We start from the raw sequence: 26107 nt of genomic DNA, 5'->3' as shown, positions 1-26107 counted from the left end.
AAGCAAGGGATCCCCAAGCTGCTTAGCTTAGGTTAGCCCTAAAGGACATACAGACACTGCACATCACAGCCGTTTCCATTACCTTTTGAAATCTAAATCTGTAACTCATTTCTGTGTGTGTGTTTACCTGCTTGTACCTTGTAAATAACTCTCATTTCTTTTTCCTAGTTAATAAATCTTTAGATAGTTTATTACAGGATTGGCTATAAGTGTTGTCTTTGGTAAGAGATCTAAGGTGCAATCAACGTGGGGTAAATGATGAGTTCTTTGAGACCGGGAGTAATCTAAATATTGCTGTGATTTTTTTGATGTAAGAGACCATCTATCACAAAGGCAAGTTTGCCCGGCAGGCAAGATAGACCAGAGTGCCCAAAGGGGATGCCTGTGACTCCATGTTAAGGCTGTTATAAGACTTGAAGAGTTCACACTTGTTACTTGGTTGGTGAAATCTAATTATAGTACACACAACCAGCTGTTTGTGCCCTGTTCCTTGACAGTCTGCCCTGAGGTTGGCACTCACACTAGTGAGCTACTCTAGACAGCTTGACAACGTGGCTTAACTTTTAAACAACCTTTAACCCCTGGAATCCCCCCACGCAAGGTAAACAAAGAAATGATGGATTAAGAGTGGATCCAAGTAGTGTAATTAAGTTCCAGACCAGCCTCAGAGCCCCAGTCTGGAAGAGGTTCAGCCCAGCATGGGGAGACTAATCCACACATACAGCAAGGAAAGCATCTATTTCTCATCACTCACCCACACCAGTCTGAAGCAATGGGCCCCTTTTAGCAATGTCTGTGCCCAACACGAGCGAGAGAAGAGGGGCCTAGTGAGTACAGCATTGAGATCAGAACATTCCTTCTGGGGGTGGCATCCCAGGAGGCAGGGATGCCCCATCTGCACTACTTTGAGAAGGAATTAAAAGATCCTCAATAGTTCTGGTGTCCATGACATGGAGACTGAACTGGGCGGGAACAGGATTTTCGAGCAAATCTGCACACTGGAATTTTTCCTGTACCAAAACAGAACAAAAATTTAAAAATTCAAAATTTCCCACAAAACATTCTGGAAATATTCTTGTTTTGAGTCGAGTGAAACACTTTGTTCTGATTTTAACTTTTAAATATGTTTATATTATAATCTATAAAACAAAAAATGGAAACAACAAGTTGTTTAGAAATGGAAAATCAGAACAGTCCATTCCGAAAAAGACTTTTTCCTCATAATTCTGTTGCAATCAACACATTTCCACTAAACATTCTGCTTTCAATGAATCTGCATTTTCTGGTGGAAAAACATTTCATCAGAACATTTCCGACCAACTCTGATGGAGATGGTCCTACTGAAACATTCCCTGAGGGATGAAGAACAGAACCATAGAAATGCAAGGCTGGAAGGGACCTCAAGAGGTCACCTAATCCACCCTCCCCATTCTGAGGAAATTTAGACCAGCCCTAACAGATATTTGTCTGACCTGTTCTTAAAAACATCCAAGGATGGGGATTCGAGAACCTCCTTTGGCAACTTGTTCCAGTGCTCAATTACTTGTTCCCTGTATGTTTAGAATACTGGTCTCTTGTATTTTTTTTAATATGTGATCACATCCAACTAGGAATGGATGACCAAGCAGGAAATCAGTGATCAGCACAAGAAGGAGAATACAAAGGAACCGCACGTGATTCCTGGTTGCTCTCTGCCCAGGGTAGGCAAGTCTATCTAAATTAAACTGCACAGATTCTTTCTCATGCCTTTGGAAATAAGATGTGGCACAACAAAGCAAGTGCCAAGGTAGAAACACATTGCAAAATATATGTTGCCCACCCTGGGACTCCAAAAGAGACAACAACAGATCATGACCCCAGTTCATTCAGCAATTCTCTATAGCACGTCAGTTCAGTCACACCTTGGCAAGCCCTTTCTGTGCACAGTCTATTGGTATAGTAGAAAGGAAGTACTAATAGCAGAGAACTGCATAAAGACAGCTCTGGGAGACTGAGGGATGCATATCCAGCTTTGTTAGGATATCCCCCCGCACACTGCATAGTGCTCTACTAGGGTTGTCAAGGATAATTCCCCACTCTGGCACTTCGAGTGCAGAAAGTGGGGGCCCGCAAAGATTCTAAAAATTAACACTGGCCATTCCAGGCTTGTATTAAACTCACAAGGTTACAGCTTCTCTCTGACCTTGGATTGGTAGATGCTGCCACCACCCAAGTGCAGAATCCCTTTGAGAGCCCAGGAAGGGTAAGTTGGATATTAGGAAAAACTTTTTCACTAGGAGGGTGGTGAAGCACTGGAATGGGTTACCTAGGCTGGTGGAATCTCCTTCCTTGGACGTTTTTAAGGCCTGGCTTGACAAAGCCCTGACTGGGATGATTTAGTTGGGGATTGGTCCTGCTTTGAGCAGGGGGTTGGACTAAATGACCTCCTGAGGTCCCTTCCAACCCTGATATTCTATGATTCTATGAAGGCGCAGTTGGGAATTCCTTCCTGTGGAGTACCCTCAAGCCTTTTCATCCCCCAATACCACCGCCACACACACACACATACACACTCCGGGGAAGAGCTGAGAAAGAAAAAAATAAGGAAATCTGCTATTGCCACCAGCTAATTAAACAATATGTGCACAAACCTCTTAAGACACAAAAATCCAATTCTGTTCTTAAAAAAGGTAAATTTTATTAATTAAAAAAAAAGAAAATACATGTGGGAGCTCAGTCTATTGCTAGGTTTTAAAAGAGCAACTAAGCAAAACAAAAGCACCTGGGGTTAGCACAGAGGAATCCACAAGCCATAATGAAATAAAAGAGATAACCCTGACTGCGTCTTCCTAGACATTTCCTGATCTACTTAATATCTGGGGTTTTAAATTAGTAGTTTCTAGGTATGATACTAATGATTTTTCAATGCCTGGCCCAAGCTTCTTACTGCATAGCTGCAGCCCTGTCCACCTCTCCCCAGGAGACCAACAGCAGCCAGACAAAACGGGAGTCTTTTTTTCAATTTTAAAAAGTTCTAGCCTTCCCATTGGCTCTTTTGACCAGGTGCCCACTCACTTCCTTTTACCTATGCATAGCAGTGAGACTTTTTAAACCCTTTACAGGTAGAGCAATTAGAGAACAGCTACTAAGTGGGATTTTATAGCTACTGGCTGGCTGGGTGTCCATAAAAGGGAGCTCCCCCCTTCCCCCCCCCCCACCATCATTTATCACAAGGGTCACTGTGTCAAGACATATGGTGAGAAGGACAAAAATCTTGGTGTTAGTGTGATGATAGAATAAAGGGGCTCCAGGGCTAGCAGCAGGAGTCTCCACACTGCTGGGGCTGGGGCCTGTGACAAACCTGCCTCCTCTGCACATTAGACAGTGGGGAATACGCAGGGGCGGCTCTATGTATTTTGCCACCCCAAGCACAGCAGTCAGGTGGCTTTCGGCGGCATGCCTGCGGGAGGTCCCACGATCTTTGGCGTACCCGCCGCTGAATTGCCGCCGAAACCGCGGGACCAGCAGACCTCCCGCAGGCATGCTGCCAAAGGCAGCCTGACTGCCACCCTCACGGCGACCGGCTGGCCGCCCCCTGCGGCTTGCCACCCCAGGAATGCGCTTTGTGCGCTGGTGCCTGGAGCTGCCCCCGGGAATGTGAAACACATGCTGTCCAGTGGGTTACATTAGGTTCTAACAAGCTTCTGGAACCAATGATAACTAACGACAGAATAGACGGAAAATGGAAGCGTGTCAGGAGAACAGAACAAGGGAAACATTACCCCAAGGATGACAGATTCCCCAGCTGCAAGAGGAAGAGATTATCAGATTCCAAAAAGAAGTGACTAGCACCCTGCCAGTGAGTCTCCCAATTAAACAGCTCCACCATCTGCAGCCAGGAAAAATGCCAAAATACCCATTGAACATCTTGTTATAAACATCCCAGAATTTCAATTCAACAACCGATAGGATACACCAAACAAGACAAAGGTTATGGTACAATTTTAGTTCTTCTAAAACTTACTCACACATGAAGTTTTTACAATTCTATCTCATCAAAATGAATGTTCTGGATGTCACCTTAACTATGGTAACAACTAATACAGCATCAGAATATCATCCGCCCCAAAGTATAACACCTGCACCAGCCACACCAAAGTTCAACAATTATACCACATGATACAGATGGCAACAGCTACACTATCCACACCAAGGTGAAACAACTATACAATCTGCAGAAAGGTATTAGAGATACACCTTGTGCACTGAGGTGTAACAGCTACACCAGCTGCATGAAGGTGTAACAGGTACACTGTGCACACAATGCATAGCAGCTAAACCCTCTGCACTCAGCCGTAAAAGTTGTAACCTCCATATTGTAACAGCCACTCCATCCACACCAAAGACTAATGGCTACACCATCAGTATTAGTGTGTAACAGCTACCTCATCTGAAAAAAGGTTTAAAACATTAACCAAGCTACTGTACCTGCAAACAGGTTTGACACTTACCCAATCCATACCTGGGTGCAGAAGGCACCCCATCCACATCTCTACCAAGCTATCAGCTGTATGGTCTGCAACATAGTGTAATACTTATAAACAGCAACACCAGGGTGAACAGCTACAGCATCCACACCAAGGTGTGACAACCATAACATCTCTACCAAGGTGAAACAGCTATACCATCCACAGGAAAGAGCCACACCTCTACCCTCCTGTCCTTATCCCTGTGTAAATCTATACGTATACAGTGAGTTGTAATGGCTATATGAGTAGCACACAGATGTGTTAGATATGTGAGCCACACCCAGGTAAACCATTCACACTCTCCACACCAAGCAGTAACAGACATACCACATGTACCCTGGTGTAACAGCTACACCATCCACACACAGGAGTAATGATACCATCCACACATGGGTGTTAAAGCTACCCCATGCACACTACAGTGTTACAGCCACTCCAACAGCACCCAGGTGTAACAGCTACACAATCCATATCCACCTATAACAGCAAGACCACCCACCCCAAGCTGCTACACCAACTATTGCAAGATACATCATCTGTACCATCCATACCAAATGTGTAACCTTCCACCGCCTGCAACCAGGTCCTGTGCCACAAGCACTGTTAAGGTCAGCCACACAGCAGGAAGTGACATCTAAACAGAGGCTAGGAGGACACAGGAGAGAAGTAACATGCCCACTCCAGTCACTGACAGCAGCAGCAGCAGGAAAACACTCATTATGGAGGGAGAGTCAGTTGACGTTGACTTCTGTCATGTGGAGGGGTGTTTGCCTTCAGAGCCCTGACTCAGGGCTTAAGCTATGCTCCTGTGTGTTAGACACCTCTGGGTTCTCTGCACTCCCCAGGCAGCCAGAGCTCCTCTCCCTGCACTGACAGGGCAGCTTGCTATGAAGGAACCAAGGCTGAAAGTTTCACATGCCCCAGGCTGGCACGTCTTCCCCCAGAAAGGTGGGGCCTGGGGGGGCCTGGGTCTCTCTCTCTCTCAGTAGTTATCTGTCCCTCCTCGCCAGTCTACCTGAGCCAAGCCCTGCACAGCTGTTAGTAAGTTGGAGCCGCACATTAGAAGGGAGGCGTTTTGGAGATGATGCCCAAGGCAGATTAAAGACTCCCCCAGGCTCACTCACGCCAGAAAGTGGTGTAACCCCCAAAGAGATTACATAGATTCCTGGAGCTCTGTCTGCTGGCAGCTCAGGGAGGAGGAGCCAAGGCAAACTCAGAGTCTGCCCAGCAACCAATAGGGAGTGGAGATGCCCCTCCCAGGGAGTTGAGGAGAGGGAGAAGCCATTTGGAGGAGAGGCTGGAGCCAGCCAGGGCAAAGGCCAAACTGGCTGTGTGGGGAGCTGGTGAGTCCCAGGCCTGCAAGCAGGGTTCCCCCTGAGAACTGGCCTCTAGGGACCTGACACCAGATTCCCCAGCTGGGTTTTCCTTCCTCACGGATGATTCCCAATTGTTATGTTTGCTGAGAAATTTCCCCAGCCAGGCTGGGTTCGCCTCCAGCTCCCCTGGTGAGACCAGTCCCCACATGGTCAGCGCTGCTAGTCCAGGGCTGATTCCTGCCTGAGGAGGATCCCTGCCAGCGGACAGCAGCCCCTGAAATCGTCCAGCGTCATCCTCAACCCTAAAGATCATTTGTGGAGTTCGTAAGTGCCTTGTCTTTAGTTAGTTGGTCAGGGTATTTGTTTTGGGGACCCTCTACTCCCTGAACTGTGTCCTCAAGCCAGGGAGTGAGGGTTTGAGGATTTTATAATTTACCGCTTATTACACCTGTGGAGGGATTCACCACCTCCTCCCACTTGTGGGTCTTTTGGGCTGTACTGAACCCAGTCAGCCACACTGGTACACCTCTGCAGAGAATTGTATAGGTCATCAAGGGCCCCAGCAAAGTACACGTACCAACAGGACACTAGTTTTGCATTTGTTACATCCAGACACGGGTATTTTAAGTGTGGGCACCGGTGACCCTAAACATAGTGTTTCCCCTATTATGTTGTATTTGTTGCCTGTTTAATATAATTGTTGTGTTGAATATATTTTTATGTGTTGTGTTATCTCTTGGAAGTCTCCAACTATCTGGCAAATAAGTGGGGATTTCTCTGTAGTTAGGATTTTCCGCCCAAGCTGCCCTGGTGACCCTGCCAGGAAGGAGCGAGGGGGGTGGAGGCACCACCAACTAATTTCATAACCAAAAAAAAAAAAGAACAAAGATTCACCCTACTGAGTGGGTGGCGGGATCCAAAAGAACCCAGACCTGTCCATCAAAACATGTAAGCGGATTGCCATTAAAGGAGGTAATCAGGTGGAGAGGGGCGCTACAGTGGGAATGTCCTCTCCGGTCTCCGCAGTCACAGTCCGGTGCCCCATGCTACAGCACTAGCTTTACCGAGCCCACCCAAACCCCCTGGGGGCAGCGTCTGGGTTGGAGCAGTTGGACACAAAGCTCACAGGAGCCAGCTTCTACCATGGAGTCACTGTGCACAGCCCTGTGCTCGTGAGAAGCCCTGTATGCAGCTCAGCCCTAAGGTTGTGCTTCTCTAGCACCTCCTGCCTGCGGGTTGAAACGCCCTTTGTGACCATTAAGGCATGGAGCTTCACAGCACCCTGCAGGGGCAGAGCAGCAGAGCCCTTCTCTGACAGAGGGGAAGATGAGGCACACAGAGGTAACTGACTGACATTCCGAGGTATCTGGGGCAGCATGAGGTCTCCCAGCTCCCAGATCCACGTCAACCGCAAAAACATGCTTCCTCCCTGCACTCACGCTATTTTGGACCAATGACCAGGGAAAATGCAGTCCAGCCCTCCCAGACGGAACAGTGGGTGACCCCTCCGCCACCCACTCTAACAAACCACTGGGGCCTGTCCCACCACCACCGACTCCTCCTGGCGTGCATGCACCGCATGCAGCAGTGCCGTGGTGGGGACGGTTCTGCAGTAGTGCACCAGGGTATGAAAGGCGACCTCAGAAGAATCTGCTTCACACTGGCCAGTGTGTGCACAATGCCCCAGCCACAAGCCCTGGGGCCAGATGAACACCAGCCACTGTGACATGTGGGAAGAAAGGGTTTGGGGCAGAAGCTGCCCCCAGCTCCAGGCGAGCAGTGTCATTGTGGAGAGCAGCCAGGGGAGGGAAGTCCAGCCTGAGCCCTTGACTGGAATCTACCTGGCAGGCAGTCCCAGGCTGGCTAGCGGGGAGAAGCTGCTGGGCACACCCTGGGACCATGGCATGATTATTGGCTGGCCCCAGCCATGCTCTGACCAGAAGGCCCCGTCAGGGGAGCTGGCACAGCGGCTCAGGCAGCCAATGCCTGGAAAGAAACGTTTCTACCAGGGAACAAGCGGAGGATGCTGGTACAGGCTGTTTGTCTCTGAGAGAAGAATGTGAGTGGCCAGGGCTCCCCAGGCATCTTCCCACCACCAGCCTGCTGGACTGTGCTCCCTGCAGGGCTAATCAGCCCCACTGCCAGACCCATCATCCCGCCCGCACCAAGCTCTGCAGCACCCGCCCCCCTGTCCCCTGGCAGCCCTACTCTGCTCAAAACAGCAAGAACATCCCCCTGGAGGGTCACCAATGGTCTGTGCCTCCCCAAGGAAGCTCCATAAAAGAGAGCAGAGCCTCAGAGCCCGGTAAAAGCCCACTCCTGCCACAGGAGCAGGGGCAATGAGGGAAATGGGGGTCACTGGTGGGGCAGACAGCAATGAGGGAATTGGGGGTCGCTGGTGGGGCAGAGGACACAGAGGGCAATGGGGGGTGCTGGCGGGGCAGGGGAGCAGGGGCACTGAGGGCAATAGGGGGTGCTGAGGGCAATGGGGGGGCAGAAGGCACTGAGGGCTATGGGGGGTGCTGGCGGGGCAAGGGAGCAGGGAGCGCAGAGGACAATGGAGGAGGCTGGGGGGGCAGAGGAGCAGAGGCACTAAGGGCAATGGGGAGCACTGGTGTGGCAGAGGAGCAGGGGTGCTGAGGGCAATTGGGGGCACTGGCAGAGCAGAGGGCACTGAGGGCAATGGGGGTGCTGGTGGGGCAGAGGAGCAGGGGTGCTGAGGGCAATTGGGGCACTGGCAGAGCAGAGGGCGCTGAGGGCAATGAGGGTGCTGGTGGGGCAGAGGAGCAGGGGCGCTGAGGGCAATTGGTGGCACTGGCAGGCAGGGCCGGCTCCAGGCACCAGCTTAGCAAGCAGGTGCTTGGGGCAGCCACTCCGGAGCGGGGCGGCAGGTCCAGCTATTCGGCAGCAATGCAGTGGAGGGTCCCTCACTCCCGGTTGGAGCAAAGGACCTCCCTCTGAAATGCCACAGATCGCAATTGTGGCTTTTTTGGGGGAGTGGGGGGCTGCTTGGGGCGGCAAAATCCCTGGAGCCGGCCCTGCTGGCAGGGCAGAGGGTGCTGAGGGCAATGGGGGTTCTGGCAGGGCAGAGGGTGCTGAGAGCAATGGGGGTTCTGGCAGGGCAGATCAGCAGGGGGCGCAGAGGACAATGGGGGGGGGCTGTTGGAGTATGGGAGTAGGAGACACTTCAGGAACACCCTGGGGCTCTACACCTCCTCCCCCCACAGCCAAACCCAGGAGAGCTCTGTCCCAGCATCCCATCCTGGGGCGGTGTGGGGACAGGGCAGGGTTGGCCAGGGAGGAACAGCATTGGGAGAGAGGATCAGCAACTCTGCCAATCCCCCAGCCATTCTTCCCCCATTCTCGGGGTAGGGGGCTCATGGGAGCACAAGCAGCACAGCCCTAAGGCAGCAGTGGTGGCTATGGAGTTGCCCTGCATGCCCTAGCGGGGAAGGAAACTCCCTTTTCCCTGGGCACCTGCATCACATGCTGGCTTCTGGCACAGCATTGGCCCCTTAGACATGATGATATTGCCCAGCTCTCACACCAGTCACATGAGCCCCAGCCAGAAACTGAAGCCATCCTGTCCCAAAACAGAGCAACTGCGGGGTAGCAATAGCTGATAGAGGGGACACAAGTCCTAGGGAAGTATCTGAGGCAGGAAGAATTTGGAGCACCATCTAGAGCCATGGCACAAGATGTAGGCTGGAATCAGAAGGGCTCTTTCTCCAAGGGGGTCAGCAGTCCATGGAATAGCCCCCATTGCATGACATGCAGCAGGAACTGAGAGCACCTGCTTACAGAGTGACTTGCTTGCTCAGGAGATATGTCCCCACGGGATTTATCTGCTGAGGTCTCAATAGAGAGGGGCAAACTGCTTTGGACAAAAAAAAACCCCACAATTAATATAGGTTAGGTATACATTTTTTTGTTTCCTAATTGACCAGTTGCCATCGCTTCTATTAAAGTTTTTTCTGTAAAGTTGAGAAACATAATGCCTAACTCGCAAATACTGTTACCATGGGAAAGTGGGTCAGTTAAAGTTAGGTTTGATCTCAAAATAAAATAGTAAAGTTTCTGTACTCAATAGCTGGCTAACTGTGTGTATTCTATGGCTCTTCCCATCTTTAAAGCATTCTGGCTCATAATGTGGGTTAAGATCTGGAGTATTTGCAATGGGTGTCATTGGGGAGGGAAAAGATTTGATCTCATCCCAATTCTATCCCAGACCCATAGAGTAGCCTTTGCTAAAGGTGGTGTGTACATTTCTGGTGGGCATGATTTCGTATTAATCCAGGTAGCCTAGCAATGTTTAGATTGCCACATTCTCTTGTTCAATAAATACCTAGCATTTGGCTGGGTTAGTGCACCCCTAATCCACTACTGCTGTGAGTAGGCTGGCTTGATAGTACACCCTGTTTACTGGGACTGTACAAAGCATCTGCACTCACTCTTGGTCTTTTCTTATTGGATATAAAGTCTAACCACCACCTCTGTATTCCTGCTTGGGTTTTACCTTGGATGATCACAGAATGATTTTTTTTTAAAAATACATTTTCAAACAGCTGTGCCTACTTTGGGGGGAGGGATAGCTTAGTGGTTTGAGCATTGGCCTGTTAAACCCAGGGTTGTGAGTTCAATCCTTGAGGGGGGCCACTTCAGGATCTAGGGCAAAAATCTGTCTGGGGATTGATCCTGCTTTAAGCAGGGGGTTAGACTACATGACCTCCTGAGGTCCCTTCCAATCCTGATATTTTATGATTGGAAGCAAAAAACCATGCCCTAACAACCAGTCCCACCTAACTGATTCCCTGCCATTGCAAGGACCTTGGGGTACTTTGGTCTCCCATTCTCTCCCTGTGGCACACAACAGTTTAGTCTCTTGAGGACTGAAATGCTTTAGTCTAACCCATGTTATTGACTCAACAGAGGGGCAGGCAGGTGAAAGTGCAGGAGCTCAGACTAGATGATCTAACACAAGGGTTCTCAAACTTTTCTTTCTGAGGTCCCCCCAACATGCTATAAAAACTCCCCGGTCCAGACTGTGCTCCAAGATTGGACAGAAAAGCCAACAGACCATCATTTAAGCCTTGTAGCAGTAGCAGCACAGCAGTTGTTCAATGCATTACATGCCTACAGCTGTGCCAGACTGTTTTTCTGCATATAAAAGGCAGGGCTGGCATTAGGGTGTAGCAAGCAGGGCAATTACCTGGGCCCCCACAAAGCTATGTTGCTCAGGTTTCAGCTTCAGCCCCGGATGATGGGGCTCGGAGCCCCAGGCTTCAGCTCTGTGCAGCAGGGCTTTGGCTTTCTGCCCTGGGCCCCAGAGAGTCTAACACTGGCCCCGCTTGGCGGACCCCCTGAAATCTGCTCGCAGCCCCCAAGGGCCCCAGACCCCTGTTTGAGAACCACTGAAATGGTCCCTTTGGGAATGGAGGTTGTTTGGAACTCAGAAATGTTTGGAACTCTGAACAAACCATTATGGGATGCTGCTCAGAGCAGGGCTCACAGCTCTGCAGTGGCTGCCTGGCACGTGGGGGTGGGGACAGGCAGTGCAGTGGCCCTTTAAAACTGAGCTGCTCTGGCTCCAGCAGCTTACACTCCAGGCCAGGTTTCAATATCAGCTTGGGAAGTTTATTTCCTGGGCTCTGAGCTTACAAGCTTGTCCTCCTCCCAGCCAGGGGGGATGGAGAGGGGAAAACAGCATTCACCACCTCCTACCTGTAGGGGATGGGGGGGGGGGGACAGGAAGCCCAGATGTGCCTAACTTTAAGATGCAATACAGGCACAGTCCAGTCCAGTATATGCTGGTTTATGTATTTGTTTTTTGTCTCTGTTGCTGCCTGATTGGTTATTTCCAGTCCGTAACTCTGGTGTTCGTATCTTTGAGGTTCTACTGTAATGAATTGTTCATGTAACCGGAGACTTGCCCACACAAACTTCACTTTTGCATGTGCAGGAGCTATTTTTACAGCCACAAATTAGATGCAGATGTTTGAAAGCTTTGCTCCAACTTCCCTGTAGTTGTTTCACCATTTGTAAAATGGGGCCAATAACAACCAAAATACCTCAAGGAGGTAAAGCAGGGATCACTGATATTCGTAAAGGGCACTGAGACCTTCTCATAACTAAGACTACAATTTAGTCAGGGGTATTTTTAGTAAAAGTCATGGACAGGTCATGGGCAATGAACAAAAATTCACAGCCAATGACCTCTCCATGACATAGTATAAATACCTCTGACAATCTTGGGAGGCTGGTGTTGGTGGGAGGCAGCTGCTGTTGGGGGGTGGGGGGGGAGGCAGGGCCAGGGGGAGCAGCTGCCAGGGGCTGCTGCCAGTGACTGCACCGGCTGCCCCAGGGGGCACTGCTCAGGTGGTCCATGGGGCCAGCCATATTGGCTGGGGCTTGAGCAGTTCTGGGGGCGGGGACCGCCTGAACAGTGGCCAGTGCGGGTGGCCCCTGGGACCGTCTGAGCAGCGGCCAGTGCGGGTGGTCCTGGGGACCACCTGAACAGTGGCCAGTGCGGGTGACCCCAGGGACCGTCTGAGCAGCGGCCAGTGCAGGTGGTCCTGGGGACTGTCTGAGCAGCAGCCAGTGCGGGTGGCCCAAGGGCCACCTCAGCAGCTGGCTGCCAAGTCACTCCAGCAGCGGCCAGTGTGACTGTCCCATGGCCATCTGAGCAGTGGGCCGCAGAGGGCAGCCCCAGGGCCAGCCACACTGGCTGCTGCAGAAGTCACAGAAGTTGTGGAAAGTCACAGAATGCATGACCTCCATGACAAAGACAGAGCCCTACTCATGACAGATGCTCTAGATGTGCAAAATATCACTGTGATTGTTAGAACTGTTTCTGGAGGTACAAAAATGTGCAGTTTGGGCTTTGAAAAAAAGGGGAGGAAACCTCTTATTAATGGCCTCATCTGCTAACAGAGGAGGGAATGCCCCTTGTGCAGAACAGCTTGTTCCCTCTCCCATCACACACTGCAGTCATCACTAGTCAGAGTCCCAGTGGACCTTAGATTTCACTAACAGTATTTTCCCATCATTTCCTACAAGCACTCGTTTGCTTTTTGTCTCTAGCAGGGATTTCTTCCCTCAGACACTTCTCTGCTAAGCAGTGTTGGGTCATTAGATACGCTGGAGGGTAAGGATAGGTCCAGAGCGACCTAGACAAATTGGAGGGAGGATTGGGCCAAAAGAAACCTGATGAGGTTCAACAAGGACAAGTGCAGAGTCTTGCACTTAGGACGGAAGAATCCCATGCACTGCTACAGGCTGGGGACCGACTGGCTAAGCGGCAGTTCTGCAGAAAAGGACCTAGGGATTACAGTGGACGAGAAGCTGGATGAGAGTCAGCAGTGTGCCCTTGTTGCCAAGAATACTAATGACATATTGGGTTACATTAGTAAAAGCATTGCCAGCAGCTCGAAGGAAGTGAGTATTCCCCTCTATTCGGCAATGGTGAGGCCACATCTGGCATATTGCATCCAGTTTTGGGCCCCCCACAACAGGAGGGATGTGGACAAATTGGAGAGAGTCCAGCGCAGGGCAATGAAAATGATTAGGGGGCTGGGACACATGAGAGGAGAGGCTGAGGGAACTGGACTTATTTAGTCTGCAGAAAAGAAGGTGGGGGAAGAGATTTGAAAGGGGGTTCCAAAGAGGATGGAGCTTGGCTGTTCTCAGTGGTGGACTACCTGCAATAGCAGAGGCTGGACTCAGTGACCCAGGAGGCCCTTCCCCTCCATGTTCCTATGAGAGCACACTCAGGCTCCAGCAACCACACACTCTGTACTGAGGGGCCAGGAGGTATCACCTGTGCAGGAGGATGTGTGAACCAGGCATCTCCCCAGTGGCAAATGGGGTGAGAAAACCTAAGGATTTCACAGAGGCTACTACAGCTGTCACAATGGTGCAGTGTCCCTGCCATCGCTCAGGTGCAGCAAACACACAGGACACACTTTTAGTCAGCCCCAAGGCAACACTGTCACACTCTGACTCACAGACAAGAACACAGCTCACCCAGCAAACAGCTACCATCCAGGGGCTGTGTGAGGCCTGACCCAACTTGTCAGTCATGGACTGGATTGCCAGCTATTTGACAGATTGAAAACATGGCCAGATGCTCCTGATCTGGGCTGAGCTAGAAGCAGCAAAAGCCTCTGTCATCCTGTCCATGACAGATTCAGCTCTGCTCCAGCAGGAAGCAGGCGAGCACAAGGACTGGTGGCTCTTTTTCCCAAGAGTTTCCATGAACATCTGTCATGATCCGAGGCCCTTCAGAAACCTAGGGTGATGGGATTTCAGCGGGTTCCCAACAAACTCCCCTATGGGCAGCAGCTAAATGCAGTACAGCAGGAAATAGGCATGTATTTCAGCTTACAAAACGCAGGGACCTCACTGGCAGTGAGCATTTCCTGAGTTGCAATGAGCTAGCCTTGTTCTTCATTCATCAAAACTCCTCCTCCTCCTCCCTCCTGACAATCTCTAGTCTCCTCTCTTCAATAGTCCATCTCCCACTCAGATAGGTAAAACTAGAGCCATGCCCCCTGCCCTGCCATCAGCATGCTCCACCTCTTCTGGACAATACTTCCTCTAAACAGAACTGTATTACAGGAATGCACTCTCATCACTCCTAAGGCCAGAAGGGATCACTGTGTTCATCTGGTCTGACCTCCTGCAGAGCACAGGCCAGATAATTCTGGACAGCGATTCCTGCAGCCAGCCATGCATTTTGGGTGAGCTAGGGCAGATAATTTAGAAGGAGTTGTCCAATTCTGATATGAAGACTCCAAGTAGAAAATTGTTTCAGTGGCTAATTACCCTCCCCATTAAAATGTGCCCCTTATTTCTATTCTGAATTGGTCTAGCTTCAGCTTCCAGGTACTGGATCCTGTTTCGCCTTTCTCTGCCAGATTAAGGAGCCCTCTGCTCTCGGAGTTCTCCTCCCTAGGTGCGTAATTCTAGGTGGCAATGAAGCCACCCCTTCACCTTCACCCTGATAAACCAAAAGGGACTGAGTTTCTTTGGTCTCTCACCATCAGGCAGGTTTTCCAAACCTTGACTCATTCTCATCGCTCTTTATTGACGAGCCCTTTATAATTTTTTAACATTGTTTTGAAATGTGGTCACAAAGGCAAAACAGGATCCAGTACCTGGATGTGATGATTCCCCATTAGATTTCAAACTGGAATAGTTATCAGTGAACCAGTTTTTAAGTGATTTAACACAGGCTATATTAATTTTGTATAATGATTTTTTAGTCAGAATTTCGTGCCGTACGCAAACACTTTATAAATATTCACAGTTATTTTGATCAGTCAAACTAGTGATCTCATAAAAAAATTAGCAAGTGTATTTGATAAGATATATTTTCCATAACATTCTATTGACTGGCATCATTTATAATTCCACTCTGACTCTTTATTGATGGAGTCCTGAATCAGCTGTTCCATGATTTTGCCCAGGATCAGTGGCAGGCTGCAGGACTATAGGTGTCTGGATGATTCTGTTGCCCTTTTCAAATACCAGCACAACATTAATTTTTCTCCAGTCCTCTACAGGGGTTCTCACAACAAATTTTTTGGTGGTCTGAGAGTGCAGCTACCAACTCTTGCTGGGGGCCGTGCTGACAATTTTTCCTAAAATACTTAATTAACTTTAGGAAAAACAAAATAAATATGCACACACACATGTTCAAATCATTGTAATTTATTTATGTAGAGGTTTTTCAGACTCTGTAATAAAAATAATTTACATTTGTCGCTATTTTTTAACTGGACCTAAACAGAATAGAAACACAAATAAGGCTTTGCATGTTCTTGTCTGTTTTTGTTGTTTCTTTTGCTTTTTTGGTTGCTTTTTTTTTTCTCCCTAAGACTTGCTAGCTGATACGTCTTCTGCGGTGAGAAGTGATATTTGTATATTTGTTAATATCACTTTTCACACAGCACATACTCAGCCCCGGCAAACCCTAGGACAAATTAAGCCCTGGATAGGGAGGCAGCGGGACCCAGGGACGATGTCAGGGGTGGTGAACCTGGGGCCGGAGTGTGGAACCAGAGCCTACCACCACATGGATGGAGCCCGAAGCCCCGTGGTCGAAGCCTGAGAGAGGGGCCACTGCTTTGTGCCCCACTCCCAATCACAGCACAGGAAGCTGTGGCTGCAAGAAAAGGCCCTGGTGGCTGCATGGGGTCACTGCGGCCGTATTTGTGAGCAACTGCTCTAGAAGCACCTCGACATTCTAAGATTTCTTTAGAAAGCTCCTTAGCCAATCTTTTAAAACACCTGGGTACAACTTATCCAGACTGTGATTTAAATTTTTTTTCACTTTAAGTAATTGCGGTTTAACATCCTCCCTAGTTACTTTGGAATGGAAAGTATTTCCTCGTCATTATACCATATAGATGCCTCATGATGCTTCTTTCCAAATACACATCAGAAATATTTATTGAACACTTCAGCTTTCTTTGCCTTGTTATTAACAGTTTTACCATCTCTGTCTAGTAACAGACTTATACCAGTCCTAGGATTTTTTTAATTCCTGATATATTTTTAAATTTAATTATCCTTAACCCTGCTGATCATAGATTTTGTCATTAACACCTTTAGCGTCCCCTATCAGTTGTCTGCATTTCATAATTCTTAATTTAAAAATAATTGCTGTCAACTTTTTAAAATGTATTATATAGTCTTTTCATTTGTTACTGCTGTTTTAATAGAATGTTAGGGTTAGAAGGGACCTTAGGAGGTCATCTAGTCCAACCCCCTGCTCAAAGCAGGACCAATCCCCAGATTTTTACCCCAGTTCCTCAAATGGCTCCCTCAAGGATTGAACTCACAACCCTGGGTTTAGCAGGCCAATGCTCAAACCACTGAGCTATCCCTCCCCCATCTAAAGCACATTTTTTTAGCCCATTTAGCCTTACATGATTGTAGCTTTGTAGCCATCCAATAAAATGTTCTTAAATAACCCTACATTATTCTTCACATTTTTCTGTTTAAATTTTTTTTTCCAGTCAATTTTGTTCATAATTATTTCCAGTTTGGGGGAAAATGGACCTTCTAAAACTCTTCAGTGGGAGAAGAGTGTTGTGGTCAAGCCTAGGATTCAAGAAATCTGGGTTCAATTACTTAAGCACATCACTAAATCTGAATCTCAGTTCCCCATCTATAAAATAGGGTCTGGTAGGACCTCCAGTAGGGGGCCAAGAAGTCCAAGTGCACTGCATCACAGGGTTATACCAGTATAACTATATTGGGAAAACATTCCCATGTAGAACAGACCTTAGTCATGTGCAGAGAAATCCCAGAGAAAGCTGCATTTGAAAACTAAACTGTCCAGTCCCTTCCTTTGTATCTTCTCACTCCCTTAGATTTCGTTTCTTCTTTTTATCCCTCTCATACACTAGTAGCATGGAGAGCAGTGTGGCCTAGTGGATAGCACCCTGCATCTTAATCTAGCAGAGGAAAGCACAATGAGAACCAATGACTGGAAGTTGAAGCCAGACCAAAACCAATAAGGAATAAGGCCCACATTTCTAATAGGGAGGGTGATTAACCACTGGAACAAATTCCCAAGGGAAGTGGGGGATTCTCCACATCGTCACATCAAGACTGCGTGTCTTTCTGGAAGACATAGTTCTGAAGTAATCAAACAGAACTTCTTGTGCTTAAAATGTAATGGCTTGTGCTGGACAGGAGATCAGACTACACAACCTAATGATCCTGTCTGACCGTAATCTCTCTTACCCTATTTTATGCCATTCCTCAACTCCCCATAGCTGTGCCAATACTCCGGAGTCAGTTTGTGTGTATGATGAGAAGGACATAAAATCAGTACAATCATTGCAAATGAACTAGGCTACATGTTGAAAATTTGGCACACACATGTGAACTAAACACTCAGAGATCACCTTTCACCCTGTCTTTGATTTCCAGACCCCTCACCTCCAGCCAAGACTGCTCCATAAGTTTATGTTCTCTGTCGGGGGTCCATACAATCAGTATTATTAATAAATTAATTCATGCATACTACTACTACTTGGCTCTTTATCAGTAGAGCGGTGAGGCTGTCAAGTGATTAAAAAAATTAATCCCAATTAATCACACTGTTAAACAATGATAGAATACCACTTTATATTTATTTTTAAATTATAAATATTTGCACTGTAAAAAACAAAAGAAATAGTATTTTTTCAGTTCACCTAATACAAGTACTATAGTGCAATTTCTTTATCATGAAAGTTGAACTTACAAATGTAGGATTATGTACCAAAAAAAAACTGCATTCAAAAATAAAATTGTAAAACTTTAGAGCCTACAAGTCCACGCAGTCCTACTTGTTGTTCAGCCAACTGCTCAAACAAGTTTGTTTACATGTGCAGGAGATAATGCTGTCCACTTCTTGTTTTACAATGTCACCTGAAAGTGAGAACAGGAGTTTGCTTGGCACTGTTGTAACAGGCATCAAAAGATATTTACATGCCAGATGCACTCAAGATTCATATGTCCCTTCGACTCCTTTTGACTCCATCATGGAACTGATGGTCAGGATCCCCTGGGAGAATAACATGAGGGGGAAAGGAGTCCAGGAGAGCTGGCTGTATTTTAAAGAATCCTTATTGAGGTTGCAGGAACAAACCATCCCGATGAGTAGAAAGAATAGTAAATATGGCAGACGACTAGCTTGACTTAACAGTGAAATCCTTGCTGATCTTAAAACACAGAAAAGAAGTTTAAAAGAAGTGGAAGATTGGACAAATGACCAGGGAGGAGTGACAGAGGATGTGGAAAAAGCTAATGTACTCAATGCTTTTTTTGCCTCTGTCTTCACGAACAAGGTCAGCTCCCAGACTACTGCACTGGGCAGCACAGTATAGGGAGGAGGTGACCAGCCCTCTGTGGAGAAAAGTGGTTCAGGACTGTTTAGAAAAGCTGGATGAGCACAAGTCTATGAGGCTGGATGCACTGCATCCGAGGGTGCTAAAAGAGTTGGCAGATGTGATTCCAGAGCCATTGGCAGTTATCTTTGAAAACTCATGGCGATCGGGGGACGTTACGGATGACTGGAAAAAGGCTAATGTAGTGCCCATCTATTAAAAAGGGAAAGAGGATCCAGGGAACTACAGGCCAGTCAGCCTCAGCTCAGTCCCTGGAAAAATCATGGAGCAGGTCCTCAAGGAATCAATTCTGAATCACTTAGAGGAGAGGAAAGTGATAAGGAACAGTCAGCATGGATTCACCAAGGGCAAGTCATGCCTGACTAATCTAAGTGCCTTCTATGATGAGATAACTAGCTCTGTGGATGAGGGGAAAGCAGTGGACATGTTATTCCTTGACTTTAACAAAGCTTTTGATACGGTCTCCCTCAGTATTCTTGCTGGCAAGTTAAAGACGTATGGGCTGGATGAATGGACCATAAGGTGGATAGAAAGCTGGCTAGATTGTCGGGCTCAACGGGTAGTGATCAATGGCTCCATGTCTAGTTGGCAGCCAGTATCAAGCGGTATGCCCCAAGGGTCAGTCCTGGGGCTGGTTTTGTTCAATATCTTCATTAATGATCTGGAGGATGGTGTGGATTGCACCCTCAGCAAGTTTGCAGATGACACTAAACTGGGAGGAGTGGTAGATACGCTGGAGGGTAGGGATAGGATACAGAGGGACCTAGACAAATTAGAGGATTGGGCCAAAAGAAACCTGATGAGGTTCAACAAGGACAAGTGCAGAGTCCTGCACTTAGGACAGAAGAATCCCATGCACTGCTACAGACTAGGGACCGAATGGCTAGGCAGCAGTTCTGCAGAAAAGGACCTAGGGGTTACAGTGGATGAGAAGCTGGATACGAGTCAACAGTGTGCCCTTGTTGCCAAAAAGACTAATGGCATTTTGGGCAGTATAAGTAGGGGCGCTGCCAGCAGATCGAGGGACGTGATCATTCCCCTCTATTCGGCATTGTTGAGGCCTCATTTGGAGTACTGTGTCCAGTTCTGGGCACCACACTACAAGAAGGATGTGGAGAAATTGGAAAGAGTCCAGCGGAGGGAAACAAAAATGATTAGGGGACTGGAGCAAATGACTTCTGAGGAGAGGCTGAGGGAACTGGGATTGTTTAGTCTGCAGAAGAGAAGAATGAGGGGGGATTTGATACCTGCTTTCAACTACCTGAAAGGGGGTTCCAAAGAGGATGGATCTAGACTGTTCTCAGTGGTGACAGATGACAGAACAAGGAGTAATGGTCTCAAGTTGCAGTGGGGGAGGTCTAGGTTGGATATTAGGAAACACTATTTCACTAGGAGGATGGTGAAGCACTGGAATGGGTTACCTAGGGAGGTGGTGGAATCTCCATCCTTAAAAACCTCTAAGGCCCAGCTTGACAAAGCCTTGGTTGGGATGATTTAGTTGGGGATTGGTCCTGCTTTGAGCAGGGGGTTGGACTAAATGACCTCCTGAGGTTCCTTCCAACCCTGATATTCTATGATTCATGCTTCAACCACCATTCCAGAGGACATGCGTCCATGCTGATGACGGGCTTTGCTCGATAATGATCCAAAGCAGAGTGGACCGACACACGTTCATTTTCATCATCTGAGTCAGATGCTACCAGGAGAAGGTTGATTTTCTTTTCTGGTGGTTCAGTTCCTGTAGTTTCCGCATCAGAGTATTGCTCTTTTAAGACTTCTGAAATCATGCTCCAAACCTCGTCCCTCTCAGATTTTGGAAGGCACTTCGGATTCTTAAACCCTGGGTTGAGTGCCGTAGCTATTTTTAGAAATCTCACATTTGACAAAATGCAAAGAAAGTACCAATCTGCTGTGAAAGTGTTCTTAAAACGAACAAAATGTGCTGGGTCATCATCCGAGGCTGCTGTAACATGAAATATACGCCAGAATGCGAGTAAAACAGAGTAGGAGACATACAATTCTCCCCCAAGGAGTTCAGTCACAAATTTAATTAACGTGTTATTTTTGTAATGAGCATCAGCAGCATAGAAGCATGTCCTCTGGAATGGTGATCAAAGCATGAAGGGGCATATGAATGTTTAGCATATCTGGCACGTAAATAGCTTGCAATGCCAGCTACAAAAGTACCATGCAAACACCTGTTCTCACTTTCAGGTGACACTGTAAATAAGAAGCAGGCAGCAGTATCTCCTGCAAATGTAAACAAACTTGTTCTTGTTCAGCTAATTGCTAAGATAAAATAGGACTGAGTGGATCTGTGGACTCTAAGGTTTTACATTGTTTCGGTTTTGAGTGCAGTTATGTAACAAAAAAAATCTACATTTGTAAGTTACACTTTCATGATAAAGAGATTGCACTACTGTACTTTTATGAGGTGAACTGAAAAATACTCTCTCTTTTCTTTATAATTTTTACATGCAAATATTTGTAATAAAAATAATATAAAGCGAGCACTGTACACTTTGTCTTGTGTTGTAATGGAAATCAATATGTTTGAAAATGTAGAAAAACCAAAAATATTTAATAAATTTCAATTGGTATTCTGTTGTTTAAACAGTGTGATTATTCACAATTAATTTTTTTGAGTTAATCACACGAGTTAACTGCAATTACTCAACAGCCCTTTAGAGCTGTAGTTGTGGAGAGGTGTGTGTGAAGGGGAGACGAGGGCTGCGACAGAAGCAGGAAGCTGTGGCTAAGGATTGAAGGGCACTGGTAGAGCTGCATGTTGGGAGCTCAAGGCTGGAACAACAGGGCAGACTGAGCTGGGATTGAGGGGAATCAGCACAGCTGTGTGTGTGGTGGGAGCCAAGGGGGGCTGCAGGTCAGAGCTGAATGCAAGGAGCTCAGGACTGGACTAGCAGGGCGGGCTGTGGGTTGGGACTGATGAGCATCAGCAGAACTGGGGGAGGGAAAGCAGGAACCGAAAACTGATCTAAAATAACTGGGGAGTGGTGGGTTGGGATTGAGGGGTATCAGTAGAACTGTGGGCAGCCTCTAAAGCCCAATCTGGGGTTGAGTGACAAGCACATGTCCCCAGCACCCCAAGATTATTTAGCTTATAAATAAAATAAATTAATGGAGATATTCTACCTCTTAGAACTGGAAGGGACCTTGAAAGGTCATTGAGTCCATCCCCCTGCCTTCACTAGGCAGGACCAAGTACTGATTTTGCCTGAGATCCCTAAAAGTAGCCCCCTCAAGGATTGAACTCACAACCCTAAGTTTAGCAGGACAATGCTCAAACCACTGAGCTATCCCTCCCCCTGATGAAGGTTATTATGGAGTCACTAGAATTAGGTTCATGCTACCAGCCTCTCAGTTACTTGTGTTCCTCTCTGAATAATTTTAATTAGCAAACAAACCCCCAGATGCTGATAGTTAAGGGCATGGCAGGACACTTTCTATCCCCATTAAGCCTTAACAGAAGGAAAACAAGAAGAAGTTTAGGAGAAAGTCTTGTGCATTCCTTTGCACCTTTATATTGCCCACGATGCTGCCGATAGCACACTCCAGCTGTCCATGAGGCTGCTACTTCCATCTCCAACAGATACCAGAAGCAATAAACACCCAGCTTCAAACTCACATGCGCAATGCAAACCTTTAACAGTAAACTCCTAGGATTATATCCATTCTCTCAAGAGATGAACACACTTAGGCCTGGTCTACACTAAGGGGGGGGGGTCAAACTAAGGTACACGACTTCAGCTACGCGAATAGAGTAGCTGAAGTCGAAGTACCTTAGTTCAGACTACTCACCCGTCCAGACGCTGCGGGAACTAAGTCCGCGGCTCCCCCGTCGATTCCGCCACCGCCACTCGCTCCGGTGGAGTTCCGGAGTCGACGGGAGCGCGTCCGGAGTTCGAACTATCGCGCCTAGATTAGACGCGATAGTTCGAACTCCGAGAAGTCGAACGCCGCCCGTCGACCCGGCAGGTAAGTGTAAACCTACCCTTAGCTACCCCCCATACCATGCAATGGGGAAATTATCCTGCTGTGACACTGCTGAAGGCACTGGTAAGGGTTTGCCTTAGACCAGTGGTTCGCAAAATGTTACAGGGGGTTCCCAGGAAAAAATTCCCTAATGGCGGACAGAGTTGTCCCTAGGAACCCTGAGCAGCATGGGGCCAGCAGCCCAGAGCCCCTGGATTTCCAAGAGCTAAGCAGATCAAAGCAAGCATATCTATCACACTGAGGAGATTTAAACTTCAAGACTCCTTATAAGAAACAGAAAGGGAGGTGGATATTTTTTGCTGTTTTTAAAATTAAAAAGGCAGCTAGTATTGCTTTTAAAATTATTATGAAGAACAAGTTTAAGCTTTGTTGTAACATGTGTTGTTTGCCTGGACTGTTCAAGACCTGAATGCTTGTGTAGGAGGAACTCTGAGTTGGCTTCTTAAATACCTTCATGCTGTTTCACATCTGATACTCCTTGATGAAACATAGGAGCCTTGTCTTATAACAGGCTTATTCAAAGTGATACAAGTTACAAAAGAGATCTTGGAAGAGTGTTGCCGTTTTCATAATGTAAAAATACTGTAATTGTAAATAATTAATAATAGTGTGTAATAAGCATGTCATAAAAAAATTTATATTTCCAAGATCACTGCTTTTATAATCTAAACTCAGGTACAGGAGAAAATCCCTGGAAATATTCATTTTTAAGAGGGGGTTCACGAGACAACATTTTAGTGAAAGGGGTTCACAGGTAAAGTTTGGGAACCACTGCCTTAGGCTGAGTCTGCAGCTACGGTGGCATGCCGAGTACGGGCACCACACATGTAGCTACACGCCACAGTGAAAGGCTCTGGCAGTGGGGAAGCAGCTGGGAACGGCTTGGCAGGTGGACACTATGCTGCTAAAAGCGGCAGCCTAGCCCTGGGAGGCACTGCATGGTTTGTACAGTGCCCGTGCAGGGATATACCCTGGGGTTCAGGCATGTAGGGCACTCTACTCACCTAAACTGTGCCTCATTGACTACACTGCTGTTTATACCCATCCTAGCTGGGTGACACACCCCCATGCGTATAGAGCAAGCTGGATGAAATGGGGTCCTGTTCAGATTTGCTGCTGATGCAGAACTGATATTCTAGGAATCTGCACACGAGGAACAATATGGCTGGGAAAGGATTTTATTTATCCTTCATTTACAGGGGAGGGATAGCTCAGTGGTTTGAGCAGGGGTCTGTTAATCCCAGTGTTGTGAGCTCAATCCTTGAGGGGGCCATTTAGGGATCTGGGTCAGAAATCTTTGGACAGGTGTTTTGGGGTGCTTACCTCAACATTCATCAAATTTCTGGACATTGTGGGGCTGCAATTTGGGCTGGGAATTCTTGTCTCAAGTAAAGAGAGAACAGATTGGCAGTGGGCTGAGCAGGGCCTGACAGTTGGGACCCTGGCTGGCAGGAGCCAGTGGACGGAACCCCAGACTGGCAGCGGGCTGAGCAGCTTGGCTTGCTGCTGGTCTGGGGTGCTGGCCCCGCTCAGCCCGCCGCCGGTCTAGGGTTCTGGCTTCCAGCCCCTTGCCAGCTGGGGTCCCAGTCGACGGCTCTGCTCAACCCGCTGCCAACCTGGGGTTCCAGCTGCAGGCCCCGCTCAGCCTGCTGCCGGCCTAGGTGAACGGAACCCCAGGGCGGGAGCGGGTTGAGCAGGCCAGCAGCTTAAGATCAGCATTTTAATTTAATTTTAAATGAAGCTTCTTAAACATTTTGAAAACCTTGTTTACTTTACGTACAACCGTAGTTTAGTTATGTTATATATAGACTTATAGAGAGAAACCTAAAAACATTAAAATGTATTACCGGTACGTGAAACCTTAAATTAAAAAGTGAATAAATGAAGACTCGGCACACCACTTCTGAAAGGTTGCTGACCCCTGATCTAAGTCATATGCCCCAAGAAAAAGGTTGATTTTCTTTTTTGGTGGTTCAGGTTCTGTAGTTTCTGCATCAGAGTGTTGCTCTTTTGAGACTTCCGAAAGCATGCTCCACACCTTGTCCCTCTCAGATTTTGGAAGGCACTTCAGATTCTTAAACCCTGGGTTGAGTGCTGTAGCTATCTTTAGAAATTTCACATTGGTACCTTCTTTACGTTTTGTCAAATCTGCTGTGAAAGTGTTCTTAAAATGAACAACATGCTGGGTCATCATTTGAGATTGCTATAACATGAAATATGTGGCAGAATGCAGGTAAAACAGAGTAGGAAACATACAATTCTCCTCCCAAGGAGTTCAGTCATAATTTAATTAACGCTTTTTTTTTTTAAAATATAAATAAGTGTCATCAGCATGGAAGCATGTCCTCTGGAATGGTAGCCGAAGTATGAAGGGACATACATGTTTAGCATATCTGGAATGTAAATACCTTGCAATGCTGGCTACAAAACTGCTATGCAAACTCCTGCCCTCACTTTCAGGCACTGTAAATAAGAAACCGGCAACTTTATGGCTGGCTATGAGAAAGGCACCGCACAGCTCAGAAAGGGGGCACCTAGCACACACAGGGCTCCCGGGCCACACCCGAAAGTCAGATATACAGCAACAGGCCTGTCACACCCCCAGCATTCCCCAGTCATGACACAGGCCCTCCACACCATGAGACTTCAAAACAACAAATACATGGTGCTTTTTGCCAATCTTCCCATGGTTTAACTTGTCAGGAAGCCACCAGCCAGTGTGTGTGGGGTCACATCAGGGTCAAGATCCAGCCTTAAATATACACAACTGTGGGCTCCTTGGTCACTGCTGGGGGGGGAGGAAATTCATCCTCCCTCCCACCTAGGAGGGGCAGGCAACTGTCCCACTCTCAGCTTCCCTCCCAACTCCTGCATGTCTCCTGTCCCATACATATCCGCCACATTCACTCACCACTCCTCAGATTTCCCTTCCTTTCCCCTCAGTTTCTTACCCACTCATTCTCCATCTCTAGCACCTCACACCCCCATGTTCCCAACAATCTGCCTTCTGCCCCCCCGATAACAGCAGCACAACGGCAGCCACGCTCTGGCATGCCCCAATCCCTAGGTTGCACAACGGATGAGCAGAATCAGCCAGCAGGGGGAGCCAGAGGGCAATGTCCAGCCTGCCCCCTGCTGGTGGCCCTTATGGAGGGGGAAGACGAATCCCCTTCCCACAGTCCTGGAAAGTGGGAGGGAGGAAGAAGGGATGGCTGTCAGCCCTCTGCCAGTGCAGGGAGGAAGGTGCTGTAGTAAGAAGAGGGCCTGAAACATAATCCCTTGTATCAGAGGCCTGAACTAAAGTAGTGGTCAAAACTTGGCCGATATGAAGCAGTCAGGTTGTGAGCAAGAGGCAGGCCCTGCT

At 47.7% G+C, this 26107-nt stretch overlaps 1 protein-coding gene across 2 annotated transcripts in view; it reads right to left on the bottom strand.

The window, feature by feature from the left end:
* Positions 1–26107, bottom strand: part of DDR2 (discoidin domain receptor tyrosine kinase 2) — a 150133-nt gene that overhangs the window by 97295 nt on the left and 26731 nt on the right. The window contains exon 2 of one of the 2 annotated variants that reach the window (XM_045027695.1): positions 755–1010. The exons of the other annotated variant lie outside the window; for it this stretch is intronic. The gene's annotated coding sequence lies outside the window, so the exon portion shown is untranslated. The remainder of the gene's footprint in view (positions 1–754; positions 1011–26107) is intronic. 2 annotated transcript variants of the gene reach the window in all.

Source organism: Mauremys mutica, chromosome 8 (assembly GCF_020497125.1).
Source record: "Mauremys mutica isolate MM-2020 ecotype Southern chromosome 8, ASM2049712v1, whole genome shotgun sequence".
Lineage (NCBI taxonomy): Eukaryota > Metazoa > Chordata > Testudines > Geoemydidae > Mauremys > Mauremys mutica.
Note: the sequence above shows the minus strand (reverse complement) of the source record. Positions and strands in the feature narration are given on the sequence as shown.